Source organism: Schistocerca serialis, chromosome 1, assembly GCF_023864345.2.
Source record: "Schistocerca serialis cubense isolate TAMUIC-IGC-003099 chromosome 1, iqSchSeri2.2, whole genome shotgun sequence".
Lineage (NCBI taxonomy): Eukaryota > Metazoa > Arthropoda > Insecta > Orthoptera > Acrididae > Schistocerca > Schistocerca serialis.
The window spans coordinates 657,727,621-657,740,311 of record NC_064638.1 but is presented as its reverse complement, the minus strand read 5'-3'; positions in this window follow the sequence as shown (position 1 = coordinate 657,740,311).

Genomic DNA, 12,691 nt, shown 5'->3' with positions numbered 1-12,691 from the left:
TGTTCGCATTGACGGCACTTTGAACAGTGGACGTTACATTTCAGATGTGTTACGACCCGTGGCTCTACCCATCATTCGATCCCTACGAAACCCTACATTTCAGCAGGATAATGCACGACCGCATGTTGCAAGTCCCGTACGGGTCTTTCTGGATACAGAAAATGTTCGACTGCTGCCCTGGCCAGCACATTCTCCAGATCTCTCACCAATTGAAATCGTCTGGTCAATGGTGGCCGAGCAACTGACTCGTCACAATACGCCAGTCACTACTCTTGATGAATTGTGGTATCGTGTTGAAGCTGCATGGGCAGCTTTACTTGTACACGCCATGCTAGCTCTCTTTGAATCAATGCCCAGGTGTATCAAGGCCGTTATTACGGCCAGACGTGATTGTTCTGGGTACTAATTTCTCAGGATCTATGCACCCAAACTGCGTGAAAATGTAATCACATGTCAGTTCTAGTATAATATATTTGTCCAATGAATACCCGTTTATCGTCTGCGTTTATTCTTGGTGTAGCAATTTTAATGGCCAGTAGTGTATTTTGGGTGCCTTTGGCCTTACGCCAAACAAAATGATTAATACGATCAGAAATAAATTCAGTAAAATTATCGATTCGTGAAGTTTCATTTAAATGGAAACTCGAAGTAAATTACGAAAGAGAAGACATTCTGATCACCGCTGACTGCGACACTCATCCGGTGCTATGGGCTCATTCGCTGGGAGACGCTTTGTCCTGCACGGAAGCGCGCTGAGAAAAACACAACGGCAGTGGTGCGGGGAATTACTCGCTTTCGCACCTGCTCTGCGTTCGCCGCGCGGCGCCGGCTGGCTGAATGCCTGTGCAAACGGTGCCCGCTGCTGGTGGGCGTTTCCCGGGAAACCCGAGGCGAGCGCCATTGCGGCGGGCCCCGCCGGGCCGGAACGGCGCCTTTTCAATAGACAAAGTGTCGGCAGGGGCGAGGCGGCCGCCATCCCGCACAGTGGGAGTCGATGGGCTGAGCAGGCCTGCCGGCAGCGGGCTGGGAACTGCTGCGAGCCTTGGTGGAAACTGCGATTTGGTGACGGCTGCGAGCCGTTCCGCCAAACGACATCTCTTCTTGCTGGAAAAGACGGGAACGCCGACCTCAGACGTGATCACGTTTGCTTCACTGTAGGAATAAAAACCAAACTGTACAGAGGAAACGGCAAGTTTTATTCCAACTTCGGATAACATACACTGAGATAACAAAAGTCATGACATGCTTCCTAAAACCGTGTCGGACCTCACTTTTGGCCTGCGTAGTTCAGAAGCCGGAAATGCCATGGAATCAACACGTCGTTGGAAGTCCCATGCAGAAATATTGAGCCATGAGCCTCTATAGGCGTCCATAATTACGAATGTGTTGCGGTGCAAGATTTCTTTCACGGACTGACCTGTCGATTATGTCCCATAAATGTTCGATTGATGGCAATATCATTCCCTCGAATTGTTCAGAATGTCCAGCAAACCAGTAGTGCACAATTATGGCCTGGTTACATGGCGCTTTCTCGTCCAAAAAAATTACATAGTTGTTATGCATCATGAAATCTAAGAGTGGCTGCGAATGGTTCAAATGGCTCTGAGCACTATGGGACTTAACATCTGAGGTCATCAGTCCCCTAGAACTTAGAACTACTTAAACCTAACTAACCTAAGAACATCACACATATCCATGCCCGAGGCAGGATTCTCGAACCAGCGACTGTAGCGGTCGCCCGGCTCTAGACTGAAGGGCCTAGAACCGTTCGGCCACAGCGGCCGGCTGCGAACGATCTCCAAGTAGTTGAACATAGGCATTTCCGGCCACTGATCGGTTCAGTCCACATAAATACATCTCACACCATTATGGAACCACATACTTGCACAGTGCTTTGGTCCATGGCTTCGTGGGGCGTGCGCTAGACTCCAGCCATACTATCACTTCTTACCAACGGAAATTGGGATTCGTCTAACAAAGCCGCGGTTTTAGTCGACTGGTCACGGGTCCAAGACAGCGGCTGCAGGCGACATTGTGCTGTTAAGAAAGGCACTCGAGTCGGTCATCTACTGCCATAACCCATTAACAGTAGATTTCACCGCACTGTCCTATCTGATACATGCGTCGTACGTCCTGCATTGATTTCTCCGGGAATTTCTCGCGATGTTGCTTGTCTGTTAACACTGACAACTCTACGCAAACGCCGCTGCTCTCGGTCGTTAAATGAAAGCAGTCAGCCTCTCCGTTGTCCCCGGTGAGGGGTAATGCCAGAAATTCGATATTCTCGGCTCACTCTTGATACTATGGATCTCGAAATATTGAATTCCACAACGATTTCTGCACTGGAATGCCCCATGCGTCTAGCTCCAGCTACTGTTCTACGCTCAAAGGTTATTAATTCTTGTCGAGTCATCACAATCACGCCGGCCACCTCTTCGCACGAATCACCTGAGAACAAATGGCGGCTCCGCCAATGCACTGCCTGTGTGAGTGATACTACAAGCACCTGTGGGTCCATATCGCTACCCCAGTACTGCTGTCAATTCACAGTAGGATTGTAGGGCTTACCCGGAACACAAACAGTTTAAAAGAATCATATGTGAGGAGTAGTACTACTGGACAGAAACTTAAGTATGCTCATCTCTGTTGTGGAAGGACCGCGGACACAAACCTAGAAATACACACATATATGACATACATTTATAAAATAACGAACAAATAACAGTCTGAATAGTTTATAAAATTTTGAAATGACAGTGACATTAGTACACAACGAACGGCATAGCCTGCAAAGAAACAGCTCTTAAGGACTTGCCTTCAGTGAATGCGTTAACACATGTCATGTAAAGGCAAAATTCAAAATAAATGTACATTAAAAATTACCAAACTTACACTGACGAATAATAGTTTGATATAATAGACAGGAAACCTATTTGACACATATGCAGCCAACTTTGTGGTGAAAAATCAATGAAATTAAACGACTTTAGAAACTAACAATGAAACTTAATATACACTAAATAGGCTATACCGATGGGTGTCAAGAATAATTTTTAACAGAAAATGCACTTTATGTAAGGTAGAATTTAAACTCTTGCCACTTACTTAAATTCAATTTTGTTCAGTACAGTCACCTGTAGTGTAATCCTTCATAACATGCTTCAGGCATCATAAATATTTAAATTCAAAATGAACTACAGAAAGTTTAATGGCACTAAAATAAGTGAGCCATCACATTCACAACGTTTAAAAGGTACTGTCTCAAGAAATACATAATGAATTTTAAGCAGTTCAACTTCTATTCTTAAAACAGCAAATCCTTAAATGAACAAAACAAGTCAGTTTCAGGAACTTGAAAGCACAGAACCACTCAAAGTTCAGAGATGGCAAGAATAAATCACAATCGATTAAGCGAAAAAAAATGGCAGACACTGTAACAGAAATTAAATAATTTTAGGAACAAAAACAGCTCTGAAACTGAAACACAAACACAAGAGACATTCCATGAAAGGCTGATTAATTTTACTGACATAACACTACAAAACAAGAACAGGAGCTACTTGAAAATGGCCCCAAATGCAATTTGAGCACGCACATAACACGTAAGAGCGTAGAAAATCTTATTACTGAAACTGAGAACATCGTAGGACAACATGAAAAAGCTAACACACCAAATTTCAGCCCAGGTGTAAGAACGGAACTAGTGACAGAGGAAATGAAACAAATCATCAGAAAGATCAAACCAACCGTAAATACAAATACAAAACATCTCATGAGAAAACCATAACCATTATACACAAAAAACTAAAACAACATAACGCACTAATCACCAAGGCAGACAAAGGGAACTTCTCTAGGCTTAATAATGGAGGCAGAATACATTGAGGAAACAGAAAAATTTCTGGAAGAGAATAAAGTGACCAAGTTAGTCAGTGATCCCATACAAGATACCAAATGAACCTAAAGACTCTATTAAAAAGCACCACACACACCCTCATGCTGAACCTGGCAAAAAGAATGAACAAAAGAATCATGCTGCTCCACTGTTAATAAGTCTTCCAAAGGTCCACAAACCTCTTATCCTGGTTAGGCCAGTGGTGGACTTCAGAAAATCCCTATGTTACTTACTAGTGAGACACGTGTATCCATTCCTACAAAAAATATAACCATACACAAACAACAGAAGCCTAAAAAACATAGGAGACATAATAGAGAAAATTAAGGACATCACCATCCCCCCTCCACCCAACAGCATAGCTGGTACCATTTTGATATTATATCCATGTACATACACATAACTACAGAAGAAACAATAAACATTGCAGAAAAACAGCTAAGAATGCAAGAAATTCCCAGACATACAAATAAATGAAATATCATCCATCCTTAGGCTAATCTCAGAACAAAACTACTTCACTTTCAACTACTACTTCTTTTTGCAACAAGAGGGGCTACCCGTCAATTGAAACTTAGCCAATAGTTTTTTGGATCATAAAGAGAACACGATATTCAACAACATTGTAAAACAATATGGGAACAACGTAATTTAAGGATACCAATATATAGATGACATAAACTGTTCGTAGATGAGACGCAAAATGGGATAGTAGAGCTACATGGTAACATCAACACAGTACACCCACAATGCACTTATCAATGGAAATAGAAAAACTCAAGAAAATAAATTTCTTGGATCTTACAATTGCAAGGGGCAACCACCAACGTGAATGTTCTAATTACAGAAAACCCACATCCACAAGCACTGTTATCCACAGCTCATCCAACCACCTGACAGCACATAAATATGCCAGTTTCACATATGTGCTCCACAAGATAAACATAACACTTCTTAAACCAGAAAACAGTATTTAAATATAATCACTCAAATTGCTACGGCCTTGCCGCAGTGGATACACCAGTTCCCATCAGATGACCGAAGTTAAGTGCTGTTGGGCATGGCCACCATTTTCTCATTTTTCGGGGTGTACTCAGCCTCATGATGCCAATTGAAGAGCTATTCGACCAAATAGTAGCGGCTCCGGTCAAAGAAAACATCATAACGACCAGGAGAGCGGAGTGCTGACCACTTGCCCCCCCATCCACATCCTCCGCTGAGGATGACACGGCGGTTGGATGGTCGCGATGGGCCACTTGTGGCCTGAAGACGGAGTGCAATCAAATTGCTGTTGAATTTGACTACAACTCGGAGATCATAAACAACAAGATAAAAATGAAACACAAAAATAGTGGCCACCCTCTCAAGAGCACAACCAAACGATTTGAAAACCCAGAGGCAGAACGCACAGACAACACAGCGGACACACCATATCAGGAAAAAGAAACAAATGGTACACACACTAACAAACAATAATAAAATATCATATAGAATTAATAACATCCTGAAAGATCAAGAGATTCAATTAAAAATGAGAACAAATGACAAAGTTCAAAAAATGGTAAGACAAGACAAAAGAACCTCAGACAAATTCAGTAGTGCTGGAATATATCAACTCACATACAACTCCTGTTAGTCCCAATACATAGGACAAAAACGCAGAAATTTGCGAACGAGGTACACACAGCACATGAGAGCACTAAAGAGCGACAGCAGAACACCTACTGGTCAAAAACCATAGCCCCACTAATAAAGAATGTACTGAAGCACAGCTATAGTTTATACTGAAAAATAACAGTAGAAGACAGTTATTACACACAGAAGGCTATAGTGGAAGGGAAAAATATTATAAACGGAAACGCAATACTTAGCAACGACACACTCTTCACCGCGCTAAGAGAACTAACACAGAACAGGAAACACACCCACACACACACACACACACACACACACACACACACACACACACACACACACACACACACACACACACGGAAAGAAAACATCCCCCCCCCCCCAAATAAATAAGGAACAGAAGCCGTTAGAACTCCTTTTACAGTTTTCATAGCATTCTCGTAACATGCGATACATTTCTCGCGACAACGTGAAGAAAAAATGGCGTAATGTTTTAGGATATGAACGAAGTGCGAAAGTTATGTTTTCCTGTGTATAAAAGCAGCTGAAAACCGTCCAACGAGCGTGTGTACACGGCAAACTGCGTAAAAGCCTAGAACACACCAAAAATGTATCCGCACCACTACTTCAATCCCACGTTTATACCGCCGACACACACAGAATTACACATTTTTGTTTACTAACAGCCGCTTACTCAGTTGCAGATGACGTATTCTATGACGAGAAAAACGGCAGCGGAAAAAACTAGAAAATATGTCTGCAAACAACGACAACAATCTTAAAAGCATGCTATGTCGCATGGTAAATAAGGTATTATGAAAGTTTTCACAGAAAAAATATTAAAAAACAACAATAACTATGTAATAATGGTTTACAATGTTTTATAACTATTCTATTTTTACACATTTGTGTTTTAGAATTAAAGAACCCACTGTAACCTCCCCACAAAAAATTCCGTAACCTCACACAGTAAAATATAATTATTTATATCATTCACATTCAGCGGAACCTCCCAATAAACAAATTCTGTAACCTACCAGTAATACAATGTGACTAACCTCCAGATAAAAGAATGTGACTCATAGACAACCTTTCAATAATTGACTGTGAATTTAAACTGGTGAATTTTGGACGTCAGCAGCGCTGCGTCATGGTCCTGAAAGATCATTGTGAATAAACTGAAAATTCTTACCTCAATAAGGTCGCCGGATAACGCGTATATATCTGCTCCTATAAGAAATTTTTTCTGGCACAGCCTTGTGCAATGCTGGCCGATAGATTTGCCACGTATAAAAAGAGACAACTGATTTTTCTTTACAATAATCAGGATGACCATGGATTGGAGAAATTAGTAACAAGGCAAAGGTCCCGAGTTCGAGTCTCGGTCGGGCACACAGTTTTAATCTGCCAGGACGGTTCATATCAGCGCACACTCCGCTGCAGAGTGAAAATCTCATTCTGGAATTAGTAACATCTTTAAATTGAGTTGAATGATTGTCAACAAATTAATTTTTATTAGAAAGATTATTATTAAGAGATTTCTTTTTAAAAGCATTTACATGGGACTTGATATAACAATCTACATATACGCGAGGCTGCTTTTGCCTTATACTACAACGCTCAGGCTGCCCCATCGCTCCACCACGACCGGCCCAGCCAACACGATACACCAGACTGTTCGCTAGCAACTACTTACTCCTGCTGCATACAACACTGCTCTCTGGTCTGAGATTCTCTTATATCTTACATATCGCAGGCAGCGCGTGAGCAATCCATCGAAATTATATCTGCTCGAGTGCGCTAGCAACAAATTCCTTAATCATGGACCTCTTACACCACATATTATGAAGTCATGTACCTGCAGTGCGGGACAACCAATGATGACATCATAAGTATAAACAAGGGAGTTGCGGGCCGGCCGCGGTGGTCTCGCGGTTCTAGGCGCGCAGTCCAGAACCGCGCGACTGCTACTGTCGCAGGTTCGAATCCTGCCTCGGGCATAGATGTGTGTGATGTCCTTAGGTTAGTTAGGTTTAAGTAGTTCTAAGTTCTAGGGGACTGATGACCGCAGCTGTTAAGTCCCATAGTGCTCAGAGCCATTTGAACCATTTTTGAAGGGAGTTGCGGATTTGGGATTTTACATTATTAACGGAGCATCATATTAATACCATTTTAGATAAACATAGATAGGTTTAATGGATATATACGGTTATTTGAATTAAAAACATTCTCGGTTGCAACTTATTTTTTTATTAACAGCATGTATCGCCCTTTTGAGGCATCTTCAGGTTATCTTGAAATGTTCCTTTTGCAACGTTTAAAAACATGGTCAGCTGCTCTAAACTAAACTGAAGCAGACATAAAATAAGCTAAACCTGCAGACACCTTAATAAAATAGTGCAGCAGGTACGACTTCATTGGGGTCTCTGTCGGTTCATCTGGTTCAGCGCATGCTTCAACGTAGCATACAGACATTTTATCATTTTTAAAACGTTGTAAAATGAAAAGACATCTGTGGTTCCATCTGATTTGGTGTGTTCTTCAGTTTATCACAGAACCATTACATGATTTTTAAAATGTTGTAAAAGAAAATATTAAGATAATCTGACAGTGCCCTATGGAAGTGAAATGTGCTGTTAATAAGCGAATAAGTTGTAAACAAGACTACTTTTAATCCAAATATTCTATATACGGTTGCAGTTTACTGGTCGAATCAGAATCAATATCTTGCTGCTTCAATAGCTTCCCCTTCATTCATGAACTGTTTCCTTCGGAGTACATTCTTCATTGGGAAAGCAAACGGAAGGCGGAACATGTGAAATCCAGGCTGTAGGATGTGTGAAGAAGAACAATTCATTGAAGTCTTGTGAGCTCCTCTTGGGTGCGTAAACGTGTGAGAGGCTTTGCATTGCCATGGAGCACGACATGTTCGTTTGCACTCTTGTGGTGACAAACACACTGTAGTGATTTCTCCAGTTTCCTGAGGGTAGTACAATATACTTCCGAGTTGATTGTTAAACCATGAGAGAGGACATTAAAGAGAATAAATCCTTCAGTGTCCCAGAAGACTCTTGCCTCGACTTACTGCTGAATATACTGCGCACTGAATGCACTGGTTTCTTGTCAATGGGTGGGCTGCATTTAATTGATTCAGATTGGAAACGCTGCTGTCCTAGTATTAACTTCACTCATTATTGTAAGTGATGCTGGCCTGCCGGAGTGGCCGAGCGGTTCTAGGCGCTACAGTCTGGAACCGCGCGACCGCTACGGTCGCAGGTTCGAATCCTGCCTCGGGAATGGATGTGTGTGATGTCCGTAGGTTAGTTAGGTTTAAGTAGTTCTAAGTTCTAGGGGACTGATGACCTCAGAAGTTAAGTCCCATAGTGCTCAGAGCCATTGTACCATGAGTTATGCTGAGCGATACTTATATACTATTGAAATCAGCAATCCGCGGATTTTACTATACAACATTATTTATTTTGTTAAACACTTGAGCATTGATATTAACAGACACAATTAAAGAACATTTCCAACAAACTGTGTGCCATCACACAGTAACCGTATGCATGACAGACTGTCAGCTCTACCTGTACGTTACTTCCATTGAGCGACAATCAGCCCTGCCTGAACGTTGCTGCCTCCAAGCTTTGTCGCTCCACCATGATTCCAATTGTACTCTCCGTTTCCTGCACACAGTCGATCCGAAGATCATATGTATAGCATATTGTACGCTTCACATCCCCACCAAAACCAGACTATAAAATTTATAGATTAAATGGAGTCATGCATTTTTAATATTAAAGTCAAAAGTACATATCTTATGAAAAGTTAAGTAACTGTATGAATTGACAGAATCACTTCCCTAAGACGCTAAAGTATCAACATATTTATAAAGCAATAAGAATGCTCAATATGCTCGTAGATGCATCATAGTGAAGACATAAAAAGAAATAAATAAATCGAGAAAATAATATTGCAAATTGTCTTCATGTCTCATTAGAGTCCACACAGCATTTATTAATCTGATGGCTTAATTCCATGTAAATGAAACAATGTGCCTGATTTGGCCTATACATTTGACTTCACTGTCCCAAGTAACGCACTACAATCGGTCTCGTTATTTAATTAGGTAAAATCATTATTCTCATAAACAAAGACATAACTTGAGTAAATTAGTAAAATTCAGTGACATAAAAAACTGTAAATCTGTCTACCATTACACAGATAAACATGACGTATACGGAAATGTTACGATTTTGTTACCTACTTCTATTTACCTGAGATTTAGTAAGAAAGTGGTCAGAGCAATGAACTACTTTGGCACACAGTGTACATGTTATTTAAATGATTACTGTAATATTGACAATAGGACATACCTTGTTATCGGTATATAAGGTTTATATCAAAGTAAATTTGAGAAGACATTGTCATTGCACTAAACATACTTGGATATACTCTGTAGTTGTACTATGCAAAATTGCCAACAATCACTTTACTGTGTACTCTAAGTTTGGGTCCTCCCTATATGTTGAGTAGATCAACACACATTATTGCTGTGGCATGGACACCGTCGGGGACAAATAATCACAGTAAACAAACACACACACACACACACACACACACACACACACACACACACTGCTACCCTGCTTTAGATACTTTACTGTATGAAGTGTAAGGCACACGTAATTATGTCGTATCTTGGTGGATAAGAGCTGTTTCATCGATGTCACAGGGGATTTAACACTCCGTTGTCATCGTTCCAGCAACTGTATCTACGAATTTTCGTCTACGTTTGCCAAAACATTGCGCGTGTGGTCGATTCAACATGTAAACAAATGAGTGGTGACAAGTGCTTCCTCTGCAGACAGCATGCCAACGTTACGCCTGGCCGGCAGGAGTAGACAAGTGAAATGCGAGCTGTGCGCTCATCGGCCGACCGTGGTGGCCGAGCGGTTCTAGGCGCTCAGTCCGGAACCGCGCGACTGCAACGGTCGCAGGTTCGAATCCTGCCTCGGGCATGGATATGTGTGATGTCCTTAGGTTAGTTAGGTTTAAGTATTTCTAAGTTCTAGGGGACTGATTACCTCAGAAGTTAAGTCCCATAGTGCTCAGAGCCATTTGAACCATTTTTTTTTTTGCGCTCATCGGCACAATTCACTGGCAGCTTCCTTGCTTTGGACAGTTGGCCAACTTAACAGCTATCGAGCAACAACCGGGGTGCTTGAACATCCAGACGGTTCGCCAACATGTGAACCCAAAAAAACTTTCTTGCTGCAGTGGTGCAATAACACAGAAGCTGCGCGCCCATCGCCTAGCCTCCCCTGCATCCTTTACTGCCCAACACTCGCATCACGTGACACAAACATCGTCTGCCGCAGCATTCTTCAGGGTAGCACAATACAGTTCAGAACAACACATCCTTAAACCTAACTCACCGTAGGTAACTACTTCAGTCCATTAATCCTAGCTCAAAACAGCTACCGACTACTGTCCATTTCTGTAATTCACTGGACTGTCAGTTGTTAACAAAATAGCTCTCTTCAGAAGATTGTATCTTGGCACTGTTTCTCACTGATAGTACATTTGATGTTTTCTACGTGTTGAAACTGTGATACTGACCAGATTGTATCCTTTGTACTTCCACCAAATTCGGACGTACTAGTTACGTAATGCTAAATGGCCCATTGTAATAGTGGTGAAACGTCTTTATTTCATTGTCAATACTTAAGTTTCGTGTTCATTCGGATAAGTATTAAGTCACCGACTTTATTGGTGATAGGCCTAACGATTTTATCATGTGCTTACTTCCTTTCTTCAGCTTGCTTCTTCATTCCCTCAAACGCCATTTTCAAATGTTCTTCGAGCGTGATATCTTCTTGCGGGAACTCAATGCATTTATGAAATAGGCTGTCCGGCTTCTTGCCAATGAGAACAGTACATGGCGGTAATCTTGTTGAATCACGAGCAAAGCTGTTCATCACAGTTTCAAAATCAGTTAGTTTCTTGCTACGATAGGCAAGGGACAAACGTCGCAACTCCCGCAAAGGGTGCTCAGATGCGTTAGAAGCAGGCTAATAAGCAGATAACAGTAACGTGTCTAACCCCTTTATCATGCATAAAATCTTTCCACATACGTGAACGGAATTGTTGACCGTTATCAGAGAAAATGCACTCAGGTATAACTGTATTCACCAAGTATTCTTCTCTCACTTTCTTGATTGTAATTTTGGCACCGACTTTCTCTGTAGGTAAAGTATAAATTTTGAAAAAATGTCCATCGCAACTTATATTTGAGTGAAATTTCCTTGAGATGGAGGCAGGCCTAGTTTTCTTCAGATTTTTGCGGTAGTATACTGTTTATAGATCTTTATGCTGCACAGTAGATACTTTAGTTACTTGACGCAGTTCGCAAGGCTTAGTATTGAGCGCACTGTCCAAGATATACTGCCGAAAATAACACTTCGCTGTAGCTTCAGCACGCACTCACGAGGTCCAAAATAAGCATAGCTCACATACAAATATTGTTTTAGATCGTATATAAAACAGTATAGGTATGCACAACCTGCATTGATCTCAGTTACCGTTTTTCTGTTGGTATGAAATTCCATCCTGTTCAATAATACTGAGGTATTTTATCACCACCTACAGCAGTCGGATCATCGCATTGCATCTTTACCATTTTTAGTGTACATTGGCGTCCTGTTCATGTTTTATGTTTCTGAGTGTTTTCCGTATGGAACGAACACCTTCCACGCCTCTCATAAAGCGGATCCTCACGTCTTTCTGCCGCGGGTGTGCAACATTAACAGATTCATGCCCTTCAGATAATCTTGACAGTGCGTCCGGTGTTATGTTTCGTTTCCTGGTATGTACTGTATTTCGAAGCTATACTGTTGAAGAACCAACGCCCAATCTGCAATTATGATCTGTCACTACTACTGTGTGTCTTCCAAACAAGTAAAAGCGAACCTTTGCAAAACTCCACGCGATAGCGAGTGCTTCTTTTACTATGGAAGTATATTTCCTTGCACAACTAGTGAGGGCATGCTCGCGGATATAATTGTGTGATGTGCGATTACTCCGTTAATTTCTCTTAACTGATATAATTCTGCGCCTATGGCATAATCGCTTGAATCAGTTCCGAGATAAAATTCCTTA